Source organism: Danio rerio, chromosome 5 (genome assembly GCF_049306965.1).
Source record: "Danio rerio strain Tuebingen ecotype United States chromosome 5, GRCz12tu, whole genome shotgun sequence".
In the NCBI taxonomy this organism is placed as follows: Eukaryota; Metazoa; Chordata; class Actinopteri; order Cypriniformes; family Danionidae; genus Danio; species Danio rerio.
The window spans coordinates 16,362,244-16,383,628 of record NC_133180.1 but is presented as its reverse complement, the minus strand read 5'-3'; the positions used below and the strand labels follow the sequence as shown (position 1 = coordinate 16,383,628).

The 21,385-nt window shown below is 34.0% G+C and overlaps 1 protein-coding gene across 9 annotated transcripts in view; it reads right to left on the bottom strand.

Moving 5' to 3' along the window:
- srrm4 (serine/arginine repetitive matrix 4) overlaps positions 1–21,385 on the bottom strand; it is a 763,243-nt gene that overhangs the window by 163,339 nt on the left and 578,519 nt on the right. The window lies entirely within an intron of this gene.

Here is a 21,385-nt window from a genome sequence, read left to right as displayed (position 1 = left end):
GTAGAGAATAGGGGCATTGTGCTGCCATAAAGCCAGCTTAAAATGTTTGTGAATAAATGGGAGTACAAACACACATTAAAAAAAAGACAAAACCAAGGACCATGAGAATAATTGAAGCAAGAAAATGTAAAATAGGTTGGATTAAATGTTAAATCCTCAAAGAGAAGTTGAAACATTTTAAATTGCTACTGGTTAAAGACATTACTCGAGAACAAGACAGCTAATATGTTGTCTGTCTTTAAAAAATCTGAACAAAGCAGAAAAAATATCTTTTGACCAGATGAAGGGTCCCATCCAATGACTGTAAAAATATATGGACGACACGACAGCCCCTTTTCCCATTGAACGCCTTGAGGGCAAAACGCCTGCTTGACGGGCACAAACTGTCACAAAAGACTGCTGAAATTGGAGCCTTGACATGCGCAGAAGGACTGTCTGATGGAGCCAGAGGAGGAGCCGCGAAAATGAGCGGAGTCGAGCTTCCAACCAAACGCTTTATGTAAAATCAACCACGCCCCCCGAACTTCTCAGCATGCGTTTGCTGTCATATCAACACAAATGGACGTAATAACGTTAACAAATATGAGGGTTTTATATATTCAAATCGCGCCAGCTCTGGGCCGCAGCGCATTTCCTACTTGCGGCGTCCTGGGCTCGCTCGGCCGCCGCATCTGGCTCGATTGACTCGGGCTGGAATCGGGCAGTGAGTCCAGGCATCCGGAGTAGGTCCAGCAGAGGTATTCAGTCTAAGCTCTGAGGGGTAAGTCTCCGGCAGGCGTGAATCTAGCCGGAACTGGCCCTAGTGTATTTTGCTATCTGGGTGGCAAGGCATGTATCAGCAAACTAATAAAGCCTGAAAAAAGCCCTGACCTTAGCGAATAAACAGTGTTCCAACAAATCATGTATGTCAGAAACTGTAGTTTACTGCTGAACTCATTTTGTCATGGTAAAATAACACAGAAATCGAATAATAACACTTTAGTCTCCTGCCGAAACTCAGACGCGCTGCTTTGAGAAACTGTCAATCACAACTGTAAATCACGATGATACGCCCAGCGTTAAATTACTGCTAAAAACAAACTGTTTACAAAAATGAAGATCTGCACCTATTTCAACACCATAACCAGTGCCTTAATCGACCAGAACCATCTTTCGGGACATTTTATTGCAAGTGTAATATTTTTTTTTTTATTTGGGCTCAAGTCTCCTTCATTAACACGGAGGAGGCGGGCTTTATGACTTGTACTGCAGCCAACCCCCAGGGGGCGATCTAACGGCCGAGACCTTCACTCAAACGCAGGCTTGCGGCACACTTGGTCCCATCATACACCCAGTGCAATAAGGTGTAAGACGTGTATGACGCAATTTGTTGCTATTTTCAGACCAGCGCCACAGTAATTTTCACGTTTTGCACCACATCGTTTAAATAGCAAATCCATTTGTGCCACTTTGTGGACTCATGGGTATGCCGGTCTAAAAATGAGGTGTGTTAAAGATGCTGTATGTAAGTTTTTGACTCTTCTAAAGAATAAAAATACCATATTATGTTTGGAGATATTTAAGAAACATGCCAAATGAACATTCTTGTTTATCTGAAAAACAATGCTGAAGTCAGATATTCTGCTTTGAAAACGTGTTTTCCGTGAAGGAACGCTATCTTTATTTGATCATTTAACCTGCCCAATGCCAGTTTAGCCAATTATATTTCAACATACCGGGTTGTCTTGGTGGAAAACCTTGTATTTATTTTTCTTTCTTTCTTTCTTTCTTTCTTTCTTTCTTTCTTTCTTTCTTTCTTTCTTTCTTTCATTCATTAAGGCTCTCAAAGCATGCATCTTTCTTTCTTTCTTTCTTTCTTTTTCGTTCATTAATTCATTCATTAAGGCTCTCAAAGCATGCATCCGTGACCAAAATGCAACCTCCAGTGGACAGTAGCAGACTCCGAAATGAGACCTAGATTCAGAGTTCCACATGAGGTTATTATTTAGCAAATAATATAAATATTACGAGAGTAAATATTAGGTGAGCAGGTTACATTTTAACCACATATCCTAACAACACGCTACGTGACAAGACAAACAGGGATAAGCAACTGGGCTGTTTTCACCAGACGAAACGCAACCGAAATTTATACACAGCCATTCAGTGCACTCACTCACGAAATGGTAAAGTTTATGATCTAATTAATACATCTTAAACCTCTTTAACATGATTAAATGTAGATGCTGGATCACTGATATATGTTTGTTTGCATTATATCACAGTTCTAAAGTTCAATGACCAACAGTTTATTTTTTTTTTCAAGATCTGAGGTGAACTATCGTCTGGAGATATAGGACATGTGTTTGGACACACATGTTTTGTATATTTGACCACATTTCATTATTATTGTTTATTTATTCTTTGCTGGAAATGAAAAATGAATTTAGAAATAGTTTTAAAACAAATCTTTGCACTTAACAAACACAATTATCATGTAGGCTAATAAATGTCTTCACTGGAGTGCATACAACACCATTTCTTTACTCCACGAAAGTAAAGGAGTAAAATTAAGGTAAGGAGTAAAAGTAAAGTAAGGAGAAGGTAAAGAGGCCAAATGGAGGAAGCTCATTCGTTATCCTTATGCAGTTGGTCTGTTTAACAGTTTTCTCGCTAATGAAGCATTCAGTTTTTCCACTTACAAAGTCCGCCATGTAAATAGCAAATGCGCCATGGCGCGACTCAACTGACTCTTAAAGGGAATGGGAGATGAGACTCTGATTGGTTTAATGCACGTTATGCTCAAAACACACCAGTAATATCTTATTAAGAGAGTAAGCACAACTCTGTTAGACCATGCGCCAGAATACAGGTCGTATTTTCCCATCCTTAAAATAGCAAAAGTGGATTTGGACAAGCTCTTAGACATTGCGCTTAGATCATTAAAATAGAGCCCCAAGTGAATTTCTGTCATATATAGTTATTAGAGTGGTTATTGTTAGCGAAAACTATAACTATTAAAAGCGGTTTTGATATTGAAATAACAAAAGAAAAAGTCAGCATTTTATTTGTCTTAATTTATCTGTCAGTATTTTATCTGTCAATGAAAAATTGCATACAGTAATATACTACAGTAAAAGTCAAAGTATTCCCATGTATTACAATGGCTTAAAACTAAATTAGAAGATAGTTTTTAATTATTAATGAGTTTTTCCTTATGAATCATGCATATATAGACTTTAAGGCCAAAAAGTTGTTGTAAAATTAACAATATGCAGACTGTGCTATACTGTATACAAAATCATTACAACAAATGTATATATTAGATTAAATTTTTTTTATTTGTTATTTGTCATTCAAGATACAAAGAGGACTTTTACACCAAACTGCTTAAACTAAAATAAATACCAACTCAGAAATTATAAATGAGATGTACTGTAAACAGCACATGTTTGATTAGAAACTTACTGATACAGAAGCTCACACAAACTCTCTGTCCACAAACACAAACACACACACTACTCAGGTCTTTTGAAAGTTGTGTCAGAACTGGTGATAATAAGTGAGAAAAATCAATATTGCACAAAATACAGAAAGCAAGCCGCCGATGTCCTCGCAGTGCTCTTACCAAACCTTCAACGCTCAGTCACTCACACAGAATAACACACTTGTACATCGGTACATGTGATTGAGTGCACAATAAAAACTATTTCAATGAAACCTTTCAGAATGTCATAAAATGCACTCTCACTGTGACCTAAATATGCCCCATATTTATTACTAGTCTATTTTGAGTGAGACCAGTGTTTGAGTCATTTAAGTGCTACTAGACCAACTGTTTCCATCCACCTATTTTTATTCGCATTTTGGAATACTGCATAAAAAATTATTTATTTGCCATCATTGTTTTAAACTACTGCATAAAAGTCTCTGGTTGCAACCAGTGGTGCAAAGAGTACTGAAAAAATAAACATGTAGAGCAAGTAAAAGTATCTGTTGTAAACATTACTCAAAAGTATGAGTAAAAAGTAGCCCTTTCAAAAGAGTATTGAGTTTTAAAAATTTGATACATTTACATGAAATTTGTGCATGTGTGTGTTCTGTACTGCATTTAGTTATTGTTTAAGGCCATTTCGGTCATCATAGAGTAACATGCATCTAAACAGTCTGTGGGTCAATGTGTGTAAAGATTTTGGACATCTTCTTGGACACTTTTAGTGCTTCCAAACATTTGGATTTCTAAATAGCCCATGTATTGAGGTAGTTCATTATGATACAATTTACTTTCTACATGCGATTTCATTGGACAGGAAAAACAGGACTGATTTTTCTAATCCCCATAGACGGGAAAAAATAAAGTAGTGGCTGCAGGTTGAAGAAATGTAGTAGAGTAAAAGTACCAATAATGCACTAAAAATGTAATGAAAGTTAAAATATATTGTTATAATATGTTAAAATAAATGTAACTTTACACCACAGACTGCAACATGTTCGTCAACTTAATTCAATTTAATTACTTTTAAAGACAAGTATTTTATTTGACAGAGCTACTAATGAAATTTTATTGAAAAATAGTTGAGAAAAATTTGACATACATTGTCACATTTTATTGTCCCTTTTTATTTATTTATTACATTAAAATTATTTTAATTTTCTCTTTTATTTGTCCAAAGGATGTTTTTTTTTTTTTTTTTTTGCAAAAAAAAAAACTTTTACTCTGCATCATACTCTACTGAGCAGGCACAGGATGTCCACATGACATCAGATTGATGTTGTACCCCAATGTTTTAAGATGTTGCATTTTGTTTGAAAATAAAGATCAGGTTAACATCAGAACCATCAGGCCAATGTCAATGTCTTACTTTACAACACAACCTAAAAACAGTAGAATATCAATGTCTAATGATGTTACAGCTTGACGTTGTGTGGACGTTACCAATATGATGTCTATCAGACGTTGGATTTGGGTTGCCATACCTGACGAATAAATGTCAGTATTTGAAATCATTATGACGTTGGTTTAAGATGTTGGCTCAACGTTTGATTTTGGTCACTTTCCAACACAGCCAAATATAACATCAACCAAATATCAACGTCAGTGTTTCCTCTAGGATTTTTCCAGCTGTGGTGGCAGGCCTTTTACACAGATCTACCAAATACCTACAGTATGGCGTTATTTCATTGACAAATGTTGTGAGTGCAGTATTACAAGTCAAGATCTCATTAATGTAATTGCTTGCATGCTGATTTCTTCTGTTCTGTTCGTGCACAAAACTTCTTGCACACCCCCCTCAAATAAACACTGCTCAAGTGCAGATTTTCTTGTGCGCTCTCAAATAAACACTGCTGAAGTGCGATTAAGCGTGTTTTTGTGACGAGTATATCTCCAACATTTATTAGATTTGCTAGGAATATTTCTGAATGTCTCCAACAGACCTACAGAGCGACATTAATGCATCCTGAAGTAAAGTGAAATGGCTATAAACTCCAGCAAGATAAAGTCATTGTATGCAGAGCCATAGACCTTTATCTATAAAGTATAATTATGGAAACTGTGTTCATCTTAACTAAAAGCTACGTCATGTTTGCTGGCCTCCTGCATCAGTCAGTCAGCATGTCATCTTAAAGGGTTAAACAAATAACGCACAGCACTACTACCATTAAAGAAAAGTTTGCACTGTTATAATTCACTTTCCTTTTAATATGTTTTGGTGCGCTGTTAAAAAAAAAAAAAAGAATGAGTATGAGAAGCTGTAATGTATCCATGGCTGGATGAATTTTGGTGTGGCGCCCCGCCATGGAGGAATGAATGTGGCAGAAACTATGAACGTCATTGTTGCCATGTCATTATTGGATGTCAAAATAACTTTGTCCTTAGACGATGGCGACTGAAGCTGTCATAAAACCTGTAACAGCATTCCCACCTACATATAAGCTAGAGCTGCACAATTAATCGTTAAAAGATCGTGATCTCGATTCGACCCCCTAGACGATCTTAATCCAGCATTTCTACGATTCTGTCAATCATATTTTCAAGTTCAGGAGAGAAGAAAAGGCGGCTGCACAAGTCTTTTCATTGTTTTACATACGTTGATCAGTGACATTGACACCTCCAAATGATATTAAATGAGTCACATACTTTATTTATAAGGTATAGTTCACCTAAAAATGTAATTTTTGTCTTCATATAATGATGTTTTCGCGGCCAGGAAATCACACGTGACGTGAGCTGCTGACTGTGAGCTGTTGTCACAGAGAGGTCGCGCACGCTCTAGTTAATAATAGACGCGCGCGCGTCTACTTTAGTGAACAGAACCTGCATATGTTGCGAGTAACAGGTAATACAGTTGTAAATAATATTCAGTTTGTGGCACAGCGTGATCGTTTGGGAGCCGCACGCGAAGTATGAACAGCACTTAGCAGTCAAAATGAAACATTTTAGAGTTATGATTACGACAAGCATTTGATACATTTTTTCTTTCTTAGCGAACCCACAGTTGTGCATGAAATTTAATGTTTACAATGTCAGTATAACTACTCTAGCCTATATATTGTTGAATATAATCTGATAATGGCAAATGTCTGATTTTACCAGTAAATAAAATTGTATAATATGACAGATTGCAAGCATATATCTCAAACATAATATATCAACATCATAATTATTATAAGTAGAATAGAATTATTTATAGAAACCAGTAGTTCTACACATATTATTATTGATGTTGTGCCATTTGTTTGTTTTTACCATACCTCTACAGAATCTTCGTGATCTTTATTTTAAGAAAAAAATAAATAAAAAAGTTTTTTTTAAAAATAATAATAAAAAAAAAACGCGATTCTCATTTTAGCCAGAATCGTGCAGCTCTAATATAAGCCATGTTGTCACATTAAATTTCTATTCTTTTTGGGTAAATAATGAAAAAAGAAAAAAAAAAAACTATAAACTGTAATTATAAAACAAACCACATATTTGTACGAGACAAGTGTGAAATTGTGAAATATACACTGAACTTCAAGTGGATTCACACAAAACTTAGAAAGTACAACAGTGTGCCCACTCTACCCTGTAATAGATTTGGCTACCAACCCCAAACGACTTTTAAACCAAAGTATATGATAAGTAAAAAAAGTTACTGTGGATATAAGTTTTAAAGAATGTGTGTGTGCGTTTTTTAAACCTTACCCACCATAGACACTTGTATAACATTGAAAAGAGCAGAGAACTTGTCAAGGTTTGCTGGAATGCCTTCAGATGTATGGTTTTTCTCTACTGAGGCCATTCAAAAACATCAGTGGAATAGAATTTTGTGGGAGTGGCATACTAAAAGCAAATATTTTTCAACGAATGTCACCTGCTATAGATACTGTATATGATTTATGGTCACATTTTTTGAATGTATAACTCAAGCTATTAAAAAGACTTTTAGCTCAATAAACTACTAGTTAGCTGCTTGTTAATAGTGATAATGCAGTGATAAGCAATTAGGCTGTTTGCACAAGACGAAACATGACAGAAATTTAAACAGACATTGAGAAGCACAGAAATGCACTCATTCGTGAAATGGTTTATTTAATGGTTAATTTATTTAATACATATTAAACCTCTTTAACATTATTAAATGTAGATGCTGAATCACGTGTTTAGTTCTAAAGTTCAGTTTCAAGATCTGAGGTGAACCATCTGCTGCTGCTTTCAGTAGTATGGCGATAAATGTCATGTAAAGTGGCATTCAAACTCACAATGTTAGCATTTACGTGCCACTGAATAAAGCACATGAGGTGTACCTGAGGTGATCATTGTCAGTTTTCTGTTGTTCACTCAATAAATATTGAAATAGAAACTGTTTCTAATATATAATTTCAAGGTTTTATAATTTTAAAACTCCTTTTAATATGGAAAATATTCCCTTTATCGCTTTATCGCCTGGCAACCTGCGTTTGCATTTGTTTTGATCCAGGAGTGCAATATCTAGTTGAACCACTGGGTGTCAAACTTACATTCTGCACCTTTAAATTACAGAAAATTCCCTAAATTTAAATTTCCAGTAATTTCTGTAATTTGACGTCTGTTATTTTCAGATTTTTTTTTCCAGCACCCCAGCTGTAGGGTGATTGGTCCAGGTGATGGGTCGGTCGGTTGATCAGTCAATAGACAGTAGCCTCTGGTGGATTCACGTGAGAACAGCAGGCGCATGGCACTCGCAAGGGAAATTTAAGATATGAAAAAGCCCTGGCAGATTTGCAAAAACAAAAACTACAAAAGAAGTACCTCCTGGGACGTATTTTGTGCTGTCCAGAAATGTATAGAGGGGTACATATCAATAATGAGCCTGGGTTGCATATTTTGGATAACTCTGATGAGTTGATTCATGTGTTTGATTAGGGAAAGGTTGAAAATGTGTACTATTGGTGTGCCTTCTGAAACAGGGTTGGGAAACACTGCTGTAATGCACAGTATTCTGTATATTTCAGTTGAGCTTTAATGAAACCTGCCACATTGCAGCATTGTTCATTCTTTCATTCATTCATTCTTTATAACAATTTTGTTTCACAACTGAAAGCATTCTTAACTTTTCCTTGAGAGCAGTTTTCTTCATACAGCTTCGAGTACACAGTCGCCATTCACAGCCCTGCACGGCTTCTGATCCTTTCCACTTCAAAATACACATCTCACGCACTGTACAACTGGATGGCATTTTTTTATGCTGCGAACACGTCAAAGGAGAAGCAGTTTTTACCATCTCAAAGTGAAAACCGTGGGAACTCGTCCTGACATCAAATGGAATTTTTCATCTGAGGTTGAGCACATTGGACAGTCTCTTCTGTCAAAAGAATGAACTGTTCTTGAACGCTTACATCTTAAGTATTGTGATGTCATTGGTTGCTATGGGTTTAATGACATAGCGACTGCATGAATTATAATATGATTCTTTCATGCTGTTCATTTTAATTGCCTCTTGAATACTGAGAGTTGGCCGGCAGTTACTGCTTCTCTCTTATGCTTTGGCATGTTTTTTATGGCAAAATGTTTAGTTAGGTACGTAGTTAGGTATGTTGTTGGGTGGATGGATGGATGGAATGAAGATAGATAGATAGATAGATAGATAGATAGATAGATAGATAGATAGATAGATAGATAGATAGATAGATAGATAGATAGATAGATAGATAGATAGATAGATAGATAGATAGATAGATAGATAGATAGATAGATATAGGCAGACAATAGGTAAGTGAACAAATAGGCAGACAAACAAATAGGCAAATGAACAAAGAGGCAGACAAACAAATAGGCAAATGAACAAACAGGCAAAAGAAAATAGGCAGACAAACAAATAGGCAAGTGAACAAATAGACAGATGAACTAATAAGCAGATGAACAAATAAGCAAATAAACAAAAAAGCAAATGAACGAATAGACTAACAAACAAATAGGCAGACAAACAAAGGCAAATGAACAAATAGGCAGATTAACAAATAGGCAGACGAACGAATAGGCAGACAAATAGGCAGACAAACAAATAGACAGACAGACAAATAGGCAAATGAAAAATAGGCAGACAAACAAATAGGCAGATGAACAAATAGGCGGACAAACAAATGGGCAGAAGAACAAACAGGCAAACAAACAGGCAGACAAACAAATATGCAAATAAAAAAGTGTTACAAACAAATAAGCAGACAAACAAGTAGGCAAATGAACAAATAGGCTGATGAACAAAGACAGAGAGACAGACAGACATAGGCAGAGAACATGGATAGATAGTTGGACAGAGACAAATGCACAGACAAACAGATAAATGAACATATACAGATGGACACAAACACAAATAGATGGGCAGATAGACGGACAGACAAAAGCACAGATAGATGAATAGATAGATAGATACAAAGACAGATGGACAGACAGATAAACAGTTAGACAGACAGATAGGCAGACACACAGATAGATGGATTGATGAACAGATAAATAGGCAGACGGACAGACAGACAGATAGATGAACTAGAAAATGTGAGCCTTTTAAATAACACAATAAAGCTCTAGTTCAGCAAGAGCATCGGTCAGAGCAGAACAACATGACATTTATCCCTCCTGTCCTGCAAAACACCTCACAGACAAACAGCAAACACTCCCTTAGACACAAGCTGCTGATTCACACCAGCTCCATTGAATTAAACCGCAAATGAATTCAAGGGCCAGGAAAGTGAGACTTGTTATTGTTTCTTATTCACACAGCAACAAGAGTCTGACAGAGTCTGGGGCCGCTAACATTAAAGGGAATGGGAATCAAATAGAGGAGATGTGTATTACCCAGGTAAGTGACCATCCTTGGCCAATTAAAGCAGTAGATCTGACACAGGGCTCCTAGGGTGCAAGCACAGTTCACTCAATAAATATTGACCGTTATGTTCTCAGTCTCCTTCTCTCATTTCTACCCCAGACTACCTTTCTCTCCCCTTCACTCTCTTCCCATCAGTCTTACCGCTGCCTCAGTGACAAGTACACAACTTTGTCCGTCTCCAGGGGATAAAGCACACCCCGCTTGGGCTTGTTACACAAAGGAAACTGCTTTTCTGTTTGCCTTGAAGAAAACGTGACTCAAAGCAGCAGAAATAAAGTGAACAATCTCCCTTTTTTTCCACTTCGCCAATTTTGTTCTATTGAAAAAAACCAAAGTGAAACAGAGAACTCGTTGTGTTTTCTGTCCCGCTCTTTATTATTTCAAAGAGACCAGAATGGCTTTTATATATTCCTTCACAACAAACGGCAAGAGAAAAGCGCAATCTTAAATGGGAATAAAGAAGCAAGACAAAGGCCTTTGTTTTGGTATCCAAGCGGGGTGCACATTAAGAAGCAAGAAACAAAAAAAAAGCACAATAATAGTAGTCCATCCTTTGAGATTATGCCAGATCAATTGGTGTAGAGCAATCAAATGTTTAAGTCATTATTCACTGATAATCTCCTCCCTTATAACTTCTCAAAAACTGTAGTGACAAGTAGCTGCTTCTTAAATCTCACACTGCAACGTATAAACAATGACCTGAATGCACACAGATTTTTCAAGAGCCCCTATTATAGGTATTTGAAAATGACCTTCTATGCAGTGTGTAATAGCACTAAGTGAATGAAAATATCCAGCTGAGGTTTAAATCTGAAAGTACACCATGTTTAAAACTATTGATTCTTTAACGAAATAGTCAACTCAAGAGTAGGCATCGGAACCATTTTACTGGGTGTGACGAGACACCTACTACAGAAAACGAGACACGAGATCGGGTACATGACAACGAGACGAGATTTTTACACTATAATCTTCAATGATGAAACAAATGAATGAACAAACACTGCAAAACATTTGTTTATATATAAATGGAAAATAGCAAACTCTATTGACTGGCTTTTCCCCTAAAGAATTTCAAAGTATTTACACTGCAGATCTTGATGGTCAATTTGTGTTTTGAGACTGTATCCGATTTTTATTTATTATTTTTTTTTTTGATGACCTGCTTACATTTACAGTATTAGTCATCTTTTAAAGGTGACTCGTATCCGATAGTCTGCATTTACACAACACATGGCAAAAGGCGCAATGACCAGGAAAAAAAAGAGCTAATAAAAGAGCGCTCTTATCTCCATTCCTGTATTTAATCTGTTCGCATTGTTTCATTTTTTAATTTTCTTTTAAAAAAGTTGCTTTACTATACTTTATGACAAACATTCTCATTTGACCATCTTCTTTTAATCTAGGCCTTTTTAAACCAGTAGGCATCTTAATGTAATGTCCATGATATGATTTATGCACGTGATGTGTGCAGCAGTATTATTTTATATTGGTAACTTACAATATAAATGACAATGACAATATAAAAGCTTTTTTTTTTAGTCCTTGTGTAGAATTTGGTCACTTGAACCACAAGAAAAAAACATCCGCTTTTCCCGTACAGCATAAATGAGTTTGGTAATGAAGGCGGATGTGTCGAGTCTTTAGCAATTCAGTATATGTGTGCATTTAGAGATGTGTGTAGAGACTCACGAGACATTTTTTCACCTCAACGAGAAATCTCGTCACTATTTATTCTTGCGAGATCTCGTGACACCCCTAGTTTTCACGATTTACCGCAGTTTGGAAATGTCAAGGTTTTAAAACTGCCAAAACTTTGTTAAACCGTTCCAACAGTATTTGTATGTAATGTGACAGAGTAGTCCAGAGTTGTAGTTGAAATAAATGTTGTTGTATTGTTGTATGGATAGATGGATGGAATATAGATAGATAGATAGATAGATAGATAGACAGATAGACAGATAGACAGATAGACAGATAGATAGATAGATAGATAGATAGATAGATAGATAGATAGATAGATAGATAGATAGATAGATAGATAGATAGATAGATAGATAGATAGATACATAGACAGACAGATACATAGACAGACAGACAGACAGACAGACAGACAGACAGATAAATGGATAGATGGATAGATGGATGGATAGACGGATAGATGGATAGATGAACAACAAACAGATAAACAAACAAAGATAGACAGACAGACATAGATAGACAAGAGTCAGAAAGACAGATGTATTTAGAAAGATAGACAGACAGAAAAATAGACAAATAGGCAAAGAAAAATGGGCAGACAAACAAATAGGCAAGTGAACAAATAGGCAGAAAGACAAATATGCAGATTAACAAATAGGAAGATGAACAAATAGGCAGGCAAACAAATAGGCAGACAGACAAATAGGCAAATGAAAAATAGGCAGACAAACAAAAAGGCAGACAAAAAATAGGTAAGTGAACAAATAGGCAGACAAAAAAATAGGCAAATGAACAAACAGGCAGGCAAACAAATATGCAATTGAACAAACAGGCAAAAGAAAATAGGCAAACAAACAAATAAGCAAGTGAACAAATAGAGTTGTAGTCGAAATAACAGGCGATAGGTCAGCAAGGCAGGCAGCATACAACAAACAAAACAAAGAAAGGTCCAAACACGGAGGGCAAGACAAGGAAAAAAAACATTGTAATGTACACAATCAGGATACAAGACTCAACAACAATGTATGTGTGTGCTGCCTTTACAGTTTGACGGGAAAGAATTTATGAATGGGATGAAGCAATGCAACTGACATGGGACTAAAACTAAATGATCAAAAAACACATTTTTTTTTTTTTTTTTTTTGCTTAGCAATCACTCACAAAACAAATCTCGTTTTAAATAAATCCATCCAACTATGATCATATGGCCCATTAATAATCATTTATAAAATTATCTTTTTTAATGTTTTTTTTTACCATATTTTTGTTTTAAGGTACCCCAATAAAAAGCAGGTAGTTTTCTGTGAGAATTTATTTATTTTTTACTCACAAACTGTGATGTCACATTTACAGGTGTGGTCAGATTTCTGTTTATTTTGGTAAACAGTACCTATTTAGTATCATTAACAATGTCTTATACTAGCTAAGCAGTCAGATACACCGGGGTGATATTTTAATTTAAATGGTCACATAATGTTATCCTTCACATAATGTGCTGGCAGATAAGTGGAGGGAAAATCATGACATAAACAGCTTGTTTTTCCTCTGAGAAATTACCAAAAAAGTCAATAAAATGTCATCCGGCTAAAAACAAAAAAAAATAAATAAATATCCACTAGGCATTTGCCTTTTGTTATTAATCATGCAATAAAACTGTTGGTCCTTCAAATCAGGAATAAATAAGCAGTAAGGATGTGCAAAGACTTGTGGAAAACAAATTATAAGCTAAATTCATGCTGCTGGAGCTTCACAGCGAGGGCAGCACACTTATCTGGACATCTTAATTAGCACTTCTGTCACTGTGAGCATCTTTGCACAGTGGAAACTGGTTCGGTCGCATGAAGCGAAAAGTCTTGGGCATATCTGCGCAGCGACTTAATTAAATCTTTCTTTTATTTATATATTTATACATACACTACTGGTAAAAAGTTTGGGTTTAGGATGTTGTTTTTTTAAAGAAGTAGACTTTTTTCATCATTGAGACTGAATTTATTTGATCAATAAATAAAAAACTGTAATACTGTGAAATAGTAAAAAAAAGTTAATCAAATAAAATTAAATAAAAGTAAATAAAAATTTATTGGCAATTATAGATGGCACCATCTAAACAAAATATGAAGCAGCTTAACAGTTTTCAACACTGATATTAATAATACATGTTTCCTGAAAAAGACGATATGACACTGAAGACTGATGCTGAAAATTCAGCTGTAAATCATATATAAAATCTGTAAATATCTGTAAATAAATATAAAATTAAACTACACTCAAAAAGAAAATGGCTATTTTAAATTGTAATAAAACTTCACATTTTTACAGCCTTTACTGCATTTTTAAACAAATGAATGCATACTTTGTAAACAAAACCATCTTATTTTAAAAACATGCTTGTTTGTTTGTTTTTTAAAAAAAGCCCAGATTCCATAACTTTGACTAGCAGCATATTTTAATATTATAAATATATAGTTTTAAAACCACATCTGATTTTAGCAATTGTAGATTGGCAAATTTTTTAAAAGATTATGAATATTATTTTATATTTAAAGGCGGACCTCATAATCTGATTTAAAGAGTGATTTATCAATAATTGTGAAATATTATTTACATGTCAAATAACCGTCTTTAGTATTGATGTTTATATTATACTTATTAATATATTATTTATTCCTGTCATTTAACGCTGAAATTCTTCCAGTTACCAGTCTCCTGTGATCCTTTCCAAATCATTATAATGTGCTTATTTGCTGTTATATTCTAATCAATAATAATATTGATCAATTATATAGCATTTGCTACTCAGTCATAATTAATGATCCTATATTGTTAATGGGGAAAATGGAAACTTTGACAAGCAGTATAATTTAATATTATAAATATATGGTATTAAATCAACATCTGATTTTAATAGATTTCTTTCAGATCCAAAATAGTTGTAAGATTATGAAAAATACTTTATTCTGCATGCAGCCACTATAATTGGTTTTACAGAGTGATTAATCAACAAAAACTGTAATATTGTGAAATAATATTTACACTTTAAATAACTGTCTTTGATATTAACGTTTTATATTATATTTGTAATATATTGTATATTCCTGCCATCCAATGCTGAATATCTTCCAGTTATCAGCGTCTCATGATCCTTTACAAATCAAATATAATGTGCTTATTTGCTGTTATATTATAATCAATTGTAATATTGATCAATTTTACAACATTTGCTACTCAGGAATTAATAATGATCCTGTCAAAGGTGAAAACTGAAACTTGGACTAGCAGCATGTTTTAATAATTATAAATATATTGTATTAAATCAATATCTGATTTTAGCAAACATATTGTAGAACAAAACAGTCGTAAGGTTATGAAAAATATGTCATGCAGCCCCTATAATTCGATTTAAAGAATGATTTATCAATAAAAAAAACAGTAATATTATGACATTTTATGACATATTATGACTGTCTTCACTATTCTCCTGTTTTATAGTATATTTGATGATATATTATTTATTCCAGGCATTCAATGCTGAATTTCTTCCAGTTATTAGTGTCTCACGATCTTTTAGAAACCAATATAATGTGCTTACTTATGGTTATATAAAAATTAAATGTAATATTGAACAATAATAAAACATTTGGAACATAGTCTTTGATAATGATCCTGTTCATTTTCAATGGGGAAAGCTGAAACTTTGACTAGCAGCATATTTTATTATTATAAATATATTGTGTTAAAGCAACATTGGATTTTAGCAAACTTATAGAACAAAATAGTTTTATAGATTATAAAAATACTATATTCTGCATGCAGCCCCTATAATTTGATTTAAAGAATGATTTATCAATAAAAACTGTAATATAGTGAAATTTTATTTACATTTTAAATAAAAGTCTTCGCTATTCACTTTTTATATTTTATTTGTTAATATATTATTTATTCCAGGCATTCAATGCTGAAATTCTTCCAGTTATAAGTGTCTCACGATCCTTTAGATACCATTATAATGTGCTTACTTATGGTTATATAATAATCAACTGTAATATTGAACAATAATAAAACATTTGGAACTCTTGGGTCTTTTTTAATGATCCTATTCATTTTTAGTGGGGAAAGCTGAAACTTTGACTAGAGACATATTTTAACATTATAAATATTTTGTTAAAGCAAGATCTAATTTTAGGAATTTTATAATAGATTGGAAAAATGTTAAAGATTATGAAAAATCTTATCTTTATAGGTGGCAATATTTCAAAATATTATTTACATTTTAAATAAGTGTTTATGATACTGACATGTTTTTACTATTTGTTGATATACTATTTATTCCTGTCATTCAATGCTGAATTTCTTCCAGTTATCAGTGTCTCATGATCCTTTGCATACTATTATAATGTGCTTTATTATTTACCAATTGTAATATTGATCAATTATATAACATTTGGTAGTCATTAATACTGATCCTATTCTGTGTCAATAGGGCAAGCTGAAACTTTGACAAGCGGAATATTTAAATATAGTATTAAAGTAATATCTGATTTTAGCAATTTTATTATAGATCTGAAAAATTGTATGATTATGACAAATACTTTATCTTTACAGGCAGCCCCATCAATTTATTTACAGAGTGATTTATCATGAATGACGTTTTATAGTTTCCAGAAGGAACGAGACCACAGCAGACTGCTCTTTTCTCCAGAGGTCATTCTGGAGAAGGACACTGACAACAGAGCTGGCAAAGATAAAAATCAATCAATACCGCAGTATGAAATTATATTCCCCTCCCTGTATAATCCTTCAGGAGACAACAAACTCACCCAGGACTGCTGCAAGCCATGGGAGAGAAGAAAATGAACCGATCTGTTATTTAATATTTTGCCCAAAAATATCAGAGTGGATTACATTTAGGGTTTATGCAGATAATTCTGTGGGAATGATGTGGCAAAATATGAAATATATACATGCAATTCTATCACATCAGTCTTGTGTATATGTAATTTTGTGGTCTCGGGGTAGATCCATCTATCTATTTATCTCTTTTCAATGCTCTATACAAAAATGAATATATTACAAATTAAATTGATAGCAGAAATCAAATTAAAATCATACATTTATTACTCAAAATAAAATCTAACTTAAAATTACGACGAAAACAGAAAATAAAAAAATATTTAGTAATTACAATGTGTCACGATCACCAGCACTCTAGTCCATACAAATCTGCCACCAAAGGAACTACAAATCCTGTCATGCACCACACACTCACACCTATTTCGATTGTTTTTTGATTACAGACACACACACAGCTGCTCAAAGACTAATTACATTGACCATTTATACAGCACACAAATGAAACGTAAAACCACATTCTCGTCTCATCTAGCCTAGCCATGTTTTGAACCTATGCCTTGTTTTCTCGTTTTGATTCCCTGCTGCCTGTATTGACCATTTGCCTGTTTGTGACCACGATTCTGGATTATCTGCCTGTGTCTGTTTACCCCTGTTTTGACCGTTGCCTGCCTGACTAATCTTATAAATAAACTGCACGTGGATCCTCAACCCCATTGTCAAGCATCCTTGTGCAATGATACTAAAATACTAATGAGTGACTTATTCAATACTTTTTTTTTAATTTTGTGATTAATAAATGCAGTTTTGTTAAAACTTACTCTTTGATGGTAAGTTTCCAAACTAAATACAATCTGTAATAAATGTAACTGTATATTTTGTGTAGTTTAACAATAAAATTATTATTTTAATAGCTTTATGACATCCTGAAAGATCTTAAATTTACATTTCATGACTTCTCTGTGTGACAGCTCAAATTGATGTTGTAAATTGATATTTATTCCATTGCATTAATGCAGTGTGTCACCAAGATGATGGTGGTTTGCCTTTTTTATATAACAGTGTGCACATAACATCAAATTGTGTTAAATCGCTAATTTAAAAAGTAAAAAAAAGTAAAGACATACACATTTCAGGCCCGTCACAAAAATATTGCAAAAAATTGTCACAATTTCATGTTATATATCATTCAATATCGATAATTATTAAAAAAAATTTAACAATCTAGGAATATTAGGATTTTTTAACCACTATATTTTAATTTACCAACATTACTAAGGCAAAAAGTTTCTAATAGTCAAATACAAAACTATTTAATCAATATCTGATCTCTTTATAATAAAATAAATATGTGTTAAAGAGACTCCTAATCTTGATAAATAAAATGTTACAAAGTGTGTGCATTGGTAAAGGTAGATCAACATCTGTAAGGTGTGAGTAATAATGATACAGTAAACAAAAGAAATTATGCTAATCAAATCTGAGCTTTAAATTAAACGAATTAACCATCATTATTCAAACACATACTGCAACAATACAAATTGTGAAGTTGGATTACTACATTACCTCTATGCTAAAAAAATCTTTCAGATGAGGAGCCAGTGGCTGAGATGCACAATAAATTATTATATATATTATTATATATATTTTATTATTATTTTATTTTAAAACCTTTTTCTCCTGTTTTGGTGAGTAGGCAGGGAGAAAGGGAAGTAATATGTATTTTATTTCATTTGGAAATGTTTATTTTGTTAGGTAAGTTAGTTTGTCTTAAATTAGTTATTGGTTGTTTTGTTTATTATTTTGGACCCCCATATCCTGAGGTATTATTTTTGTTTTGTATTGTTTCTTTAAAATGTAAGAAATATTATTTCAATTGATCGCACAATAAATCAATAGTCGCCTGATGGTGATCAGAATATTAAGAAGGTGTTGACTTTTGATTCTGGGTCTGGGATTCTGGGAAGCGGTACTATCCCCTCTTCCTTCATTTGTTCGTTCCTAGCTGTGTTTTGCCTCTAGATTTAAGTGGGAACGTAACAGTATTAACATTTTATCATGTATTGCTTGCATTATTACACTACATTTAAGTTCAATCTGTAAAACTAAAACGTTATAGCAACCGGTGAAACATTAAAAAAACGTGATAAAATCATTTCTGACTGCAACAAAATAAGTATCAATAACTTGAATCTCAGGATAAATTCGGGTTATATTTTGCCATTTGAGTGCAAATATTAGTTACTCATCTCCGACTGGTTCACTAGCCTCCGAAATGCATGAGACCGCACCTGGAAAAAAAGTACTGTATTCAATACAGTTTCACTCAGTCACTTTTACGACTGAAAACCAAGTCATCACCAACACTGCAGAAACAAAGCAGCAGCCTTCTGTTTCACTTAATACGCAAAGCCACTTTTGTATCAGCGTGGCGTGAACAAACAAAGCCATTTATTTTCCTCCAGCATCATATTTCCTCAAGCAGACAGCGGTGCTCACTCTTGTTAATGGTCTTGGTATTTGAGTTTATCGGAGTCTGTTCTGGAGTTATGGCAGAAATGGGTTTCTGGCTTGCTGATTCTAATAGATCATGATTGTTGCAGTCATAATAACATCAGAGGCCGAAGCGCCGCCTCTCGATTCTATTGGTTGGTCACGCTTTATGAACCCCCGATTACTCGCCAGCGATCAGATGAATTTGTGTGTGTGTGTGTGTGTGTGTGTGTGTGTGTGTGTGTGTGTGTGTTGAGGACTGCTGCAGGAAACAATGAATCCACTTTACGCCAAACACTGGTGATGACGTGTTGATGGCAAATCTGTGAGGAATTGCTTACTGGGTGGCTGATTTGGAAAGTATGAAATCCAACCTCACAGCCACACAAATTTGCCCCAGTGTGTGTGTGTATTTCTTGTGTTTCAGCTTTAAAAAGTCATAGTGATAGAATAACTAGATTATGGAATGCATAATGTATTTTTAGCTATAGCAATGTAATAATCTGAAAATCTTGCTTCTTTCTTTTAAATAATCTGCAAATTTGTATGTCAGACCTGAAAACCAGACTTAAAAAAAACTTCTCCCTTAACTTTTTTGCTGAATAAAATGACTAAAATATAAAATGAAATGAAATATAACTTTAGTCATCTTAACTTCAGTTAAACTGAATAGAATTCTAGTTAAACTTTGTTGAAACCTGATTAACTTATTAAATTAAGTTATGACTTTGTCATATGATTTTTTACAGTGTATGCGAAAATAATGTGACAAAGAGGGTAGAAAAGCTAAAAAGAATTATAGTTAATATAATAAGAACAACAGCTCGGACAAAGTTTGTAGCTTATGCTTAACTCAACCTTTAGCTTAATAAATTTCATGAATACAAATGACACATCACCGTTTCACAAACAGGACTTAAGCTATAGAACTTGGCTTTTTTTAAGATTACTTAGAAAAACTCATTACAAGCGAGCATCTAGAGACAAATCAATAGCACTAATTTTGAAAGAAAAATATTTTTTACGCTTAAAGTCTACCACTGTTGTGTGCCAAAAAAAACTGACTATGTTCGCCAATGTCTTACTATCCACGTTCAGGTCAGTGAGCTCACTTCCTATGGGCATATGACATACTGTATCACTATTAGAGCAATATTGCCATTATTGCCACAACCAAATGATTACTATTGACACACCCAAGTTGACGCACCCAAGGGAACGTATTAACAATGGTTTTGGTTCCTTGTCTGGACTTGGTCTAGGGATCATTGATGTCTATGGAGCTCTTAGGTTTCATCTAAAATATCTTAATTCATATTGTGAAAATGAACAGGTCTTGGGGGATTGGAAGGGCATGAGGGTGAGTAGTTAATCACAAAATTCTCATTTGAAATTGAAATCAGCTCTTGTCCAGACTGACGTTTTAATTGCGCTTCAGAAAAATGATCTCCATCCACATTAAACTGTGAAAAACGAATGATATGGTATGCACATATTTTGTAAGCATCTGTACTTGTAGCTAGTTGTGTAAGGGTTTTATGAAAGGAGCTTGACAAATTAGGCAATAATACACAATATTCTAGATAACCAGTTCAGAGAGTTAGTTTGAGGAGCTGCGCTTCCAATTTCAAAAGTAAGCATTTTAGCCCATCTATACTGAAATAAAACACCAGCATTTACAAACTAAAAATGATTTCTTTAGTGTTTTCAGAATGCTCTGTTTTTGCTGGAGTAGTGGGGACGGCAACTATAAACAAAATGTATGCATTTTAAAACTTATTTATGTAAACAGCACCTTAGAATGTTTGTAAACCAATCAAAATACATAGTATATTAAAACAATATGTACAGTTGAAGTCAGAATTATCAATCACAACTTTATGTAAGTTGTAAGTTTCTCACAACTGTCATCATTATATTTTGCAGGGAAGCCAAAATGCTTTCAGACACATGATTTGAATGACGCCAGGGGCGATCTCTCAGCAACTGTTATAAATGTTGGATTAACATATGTAACG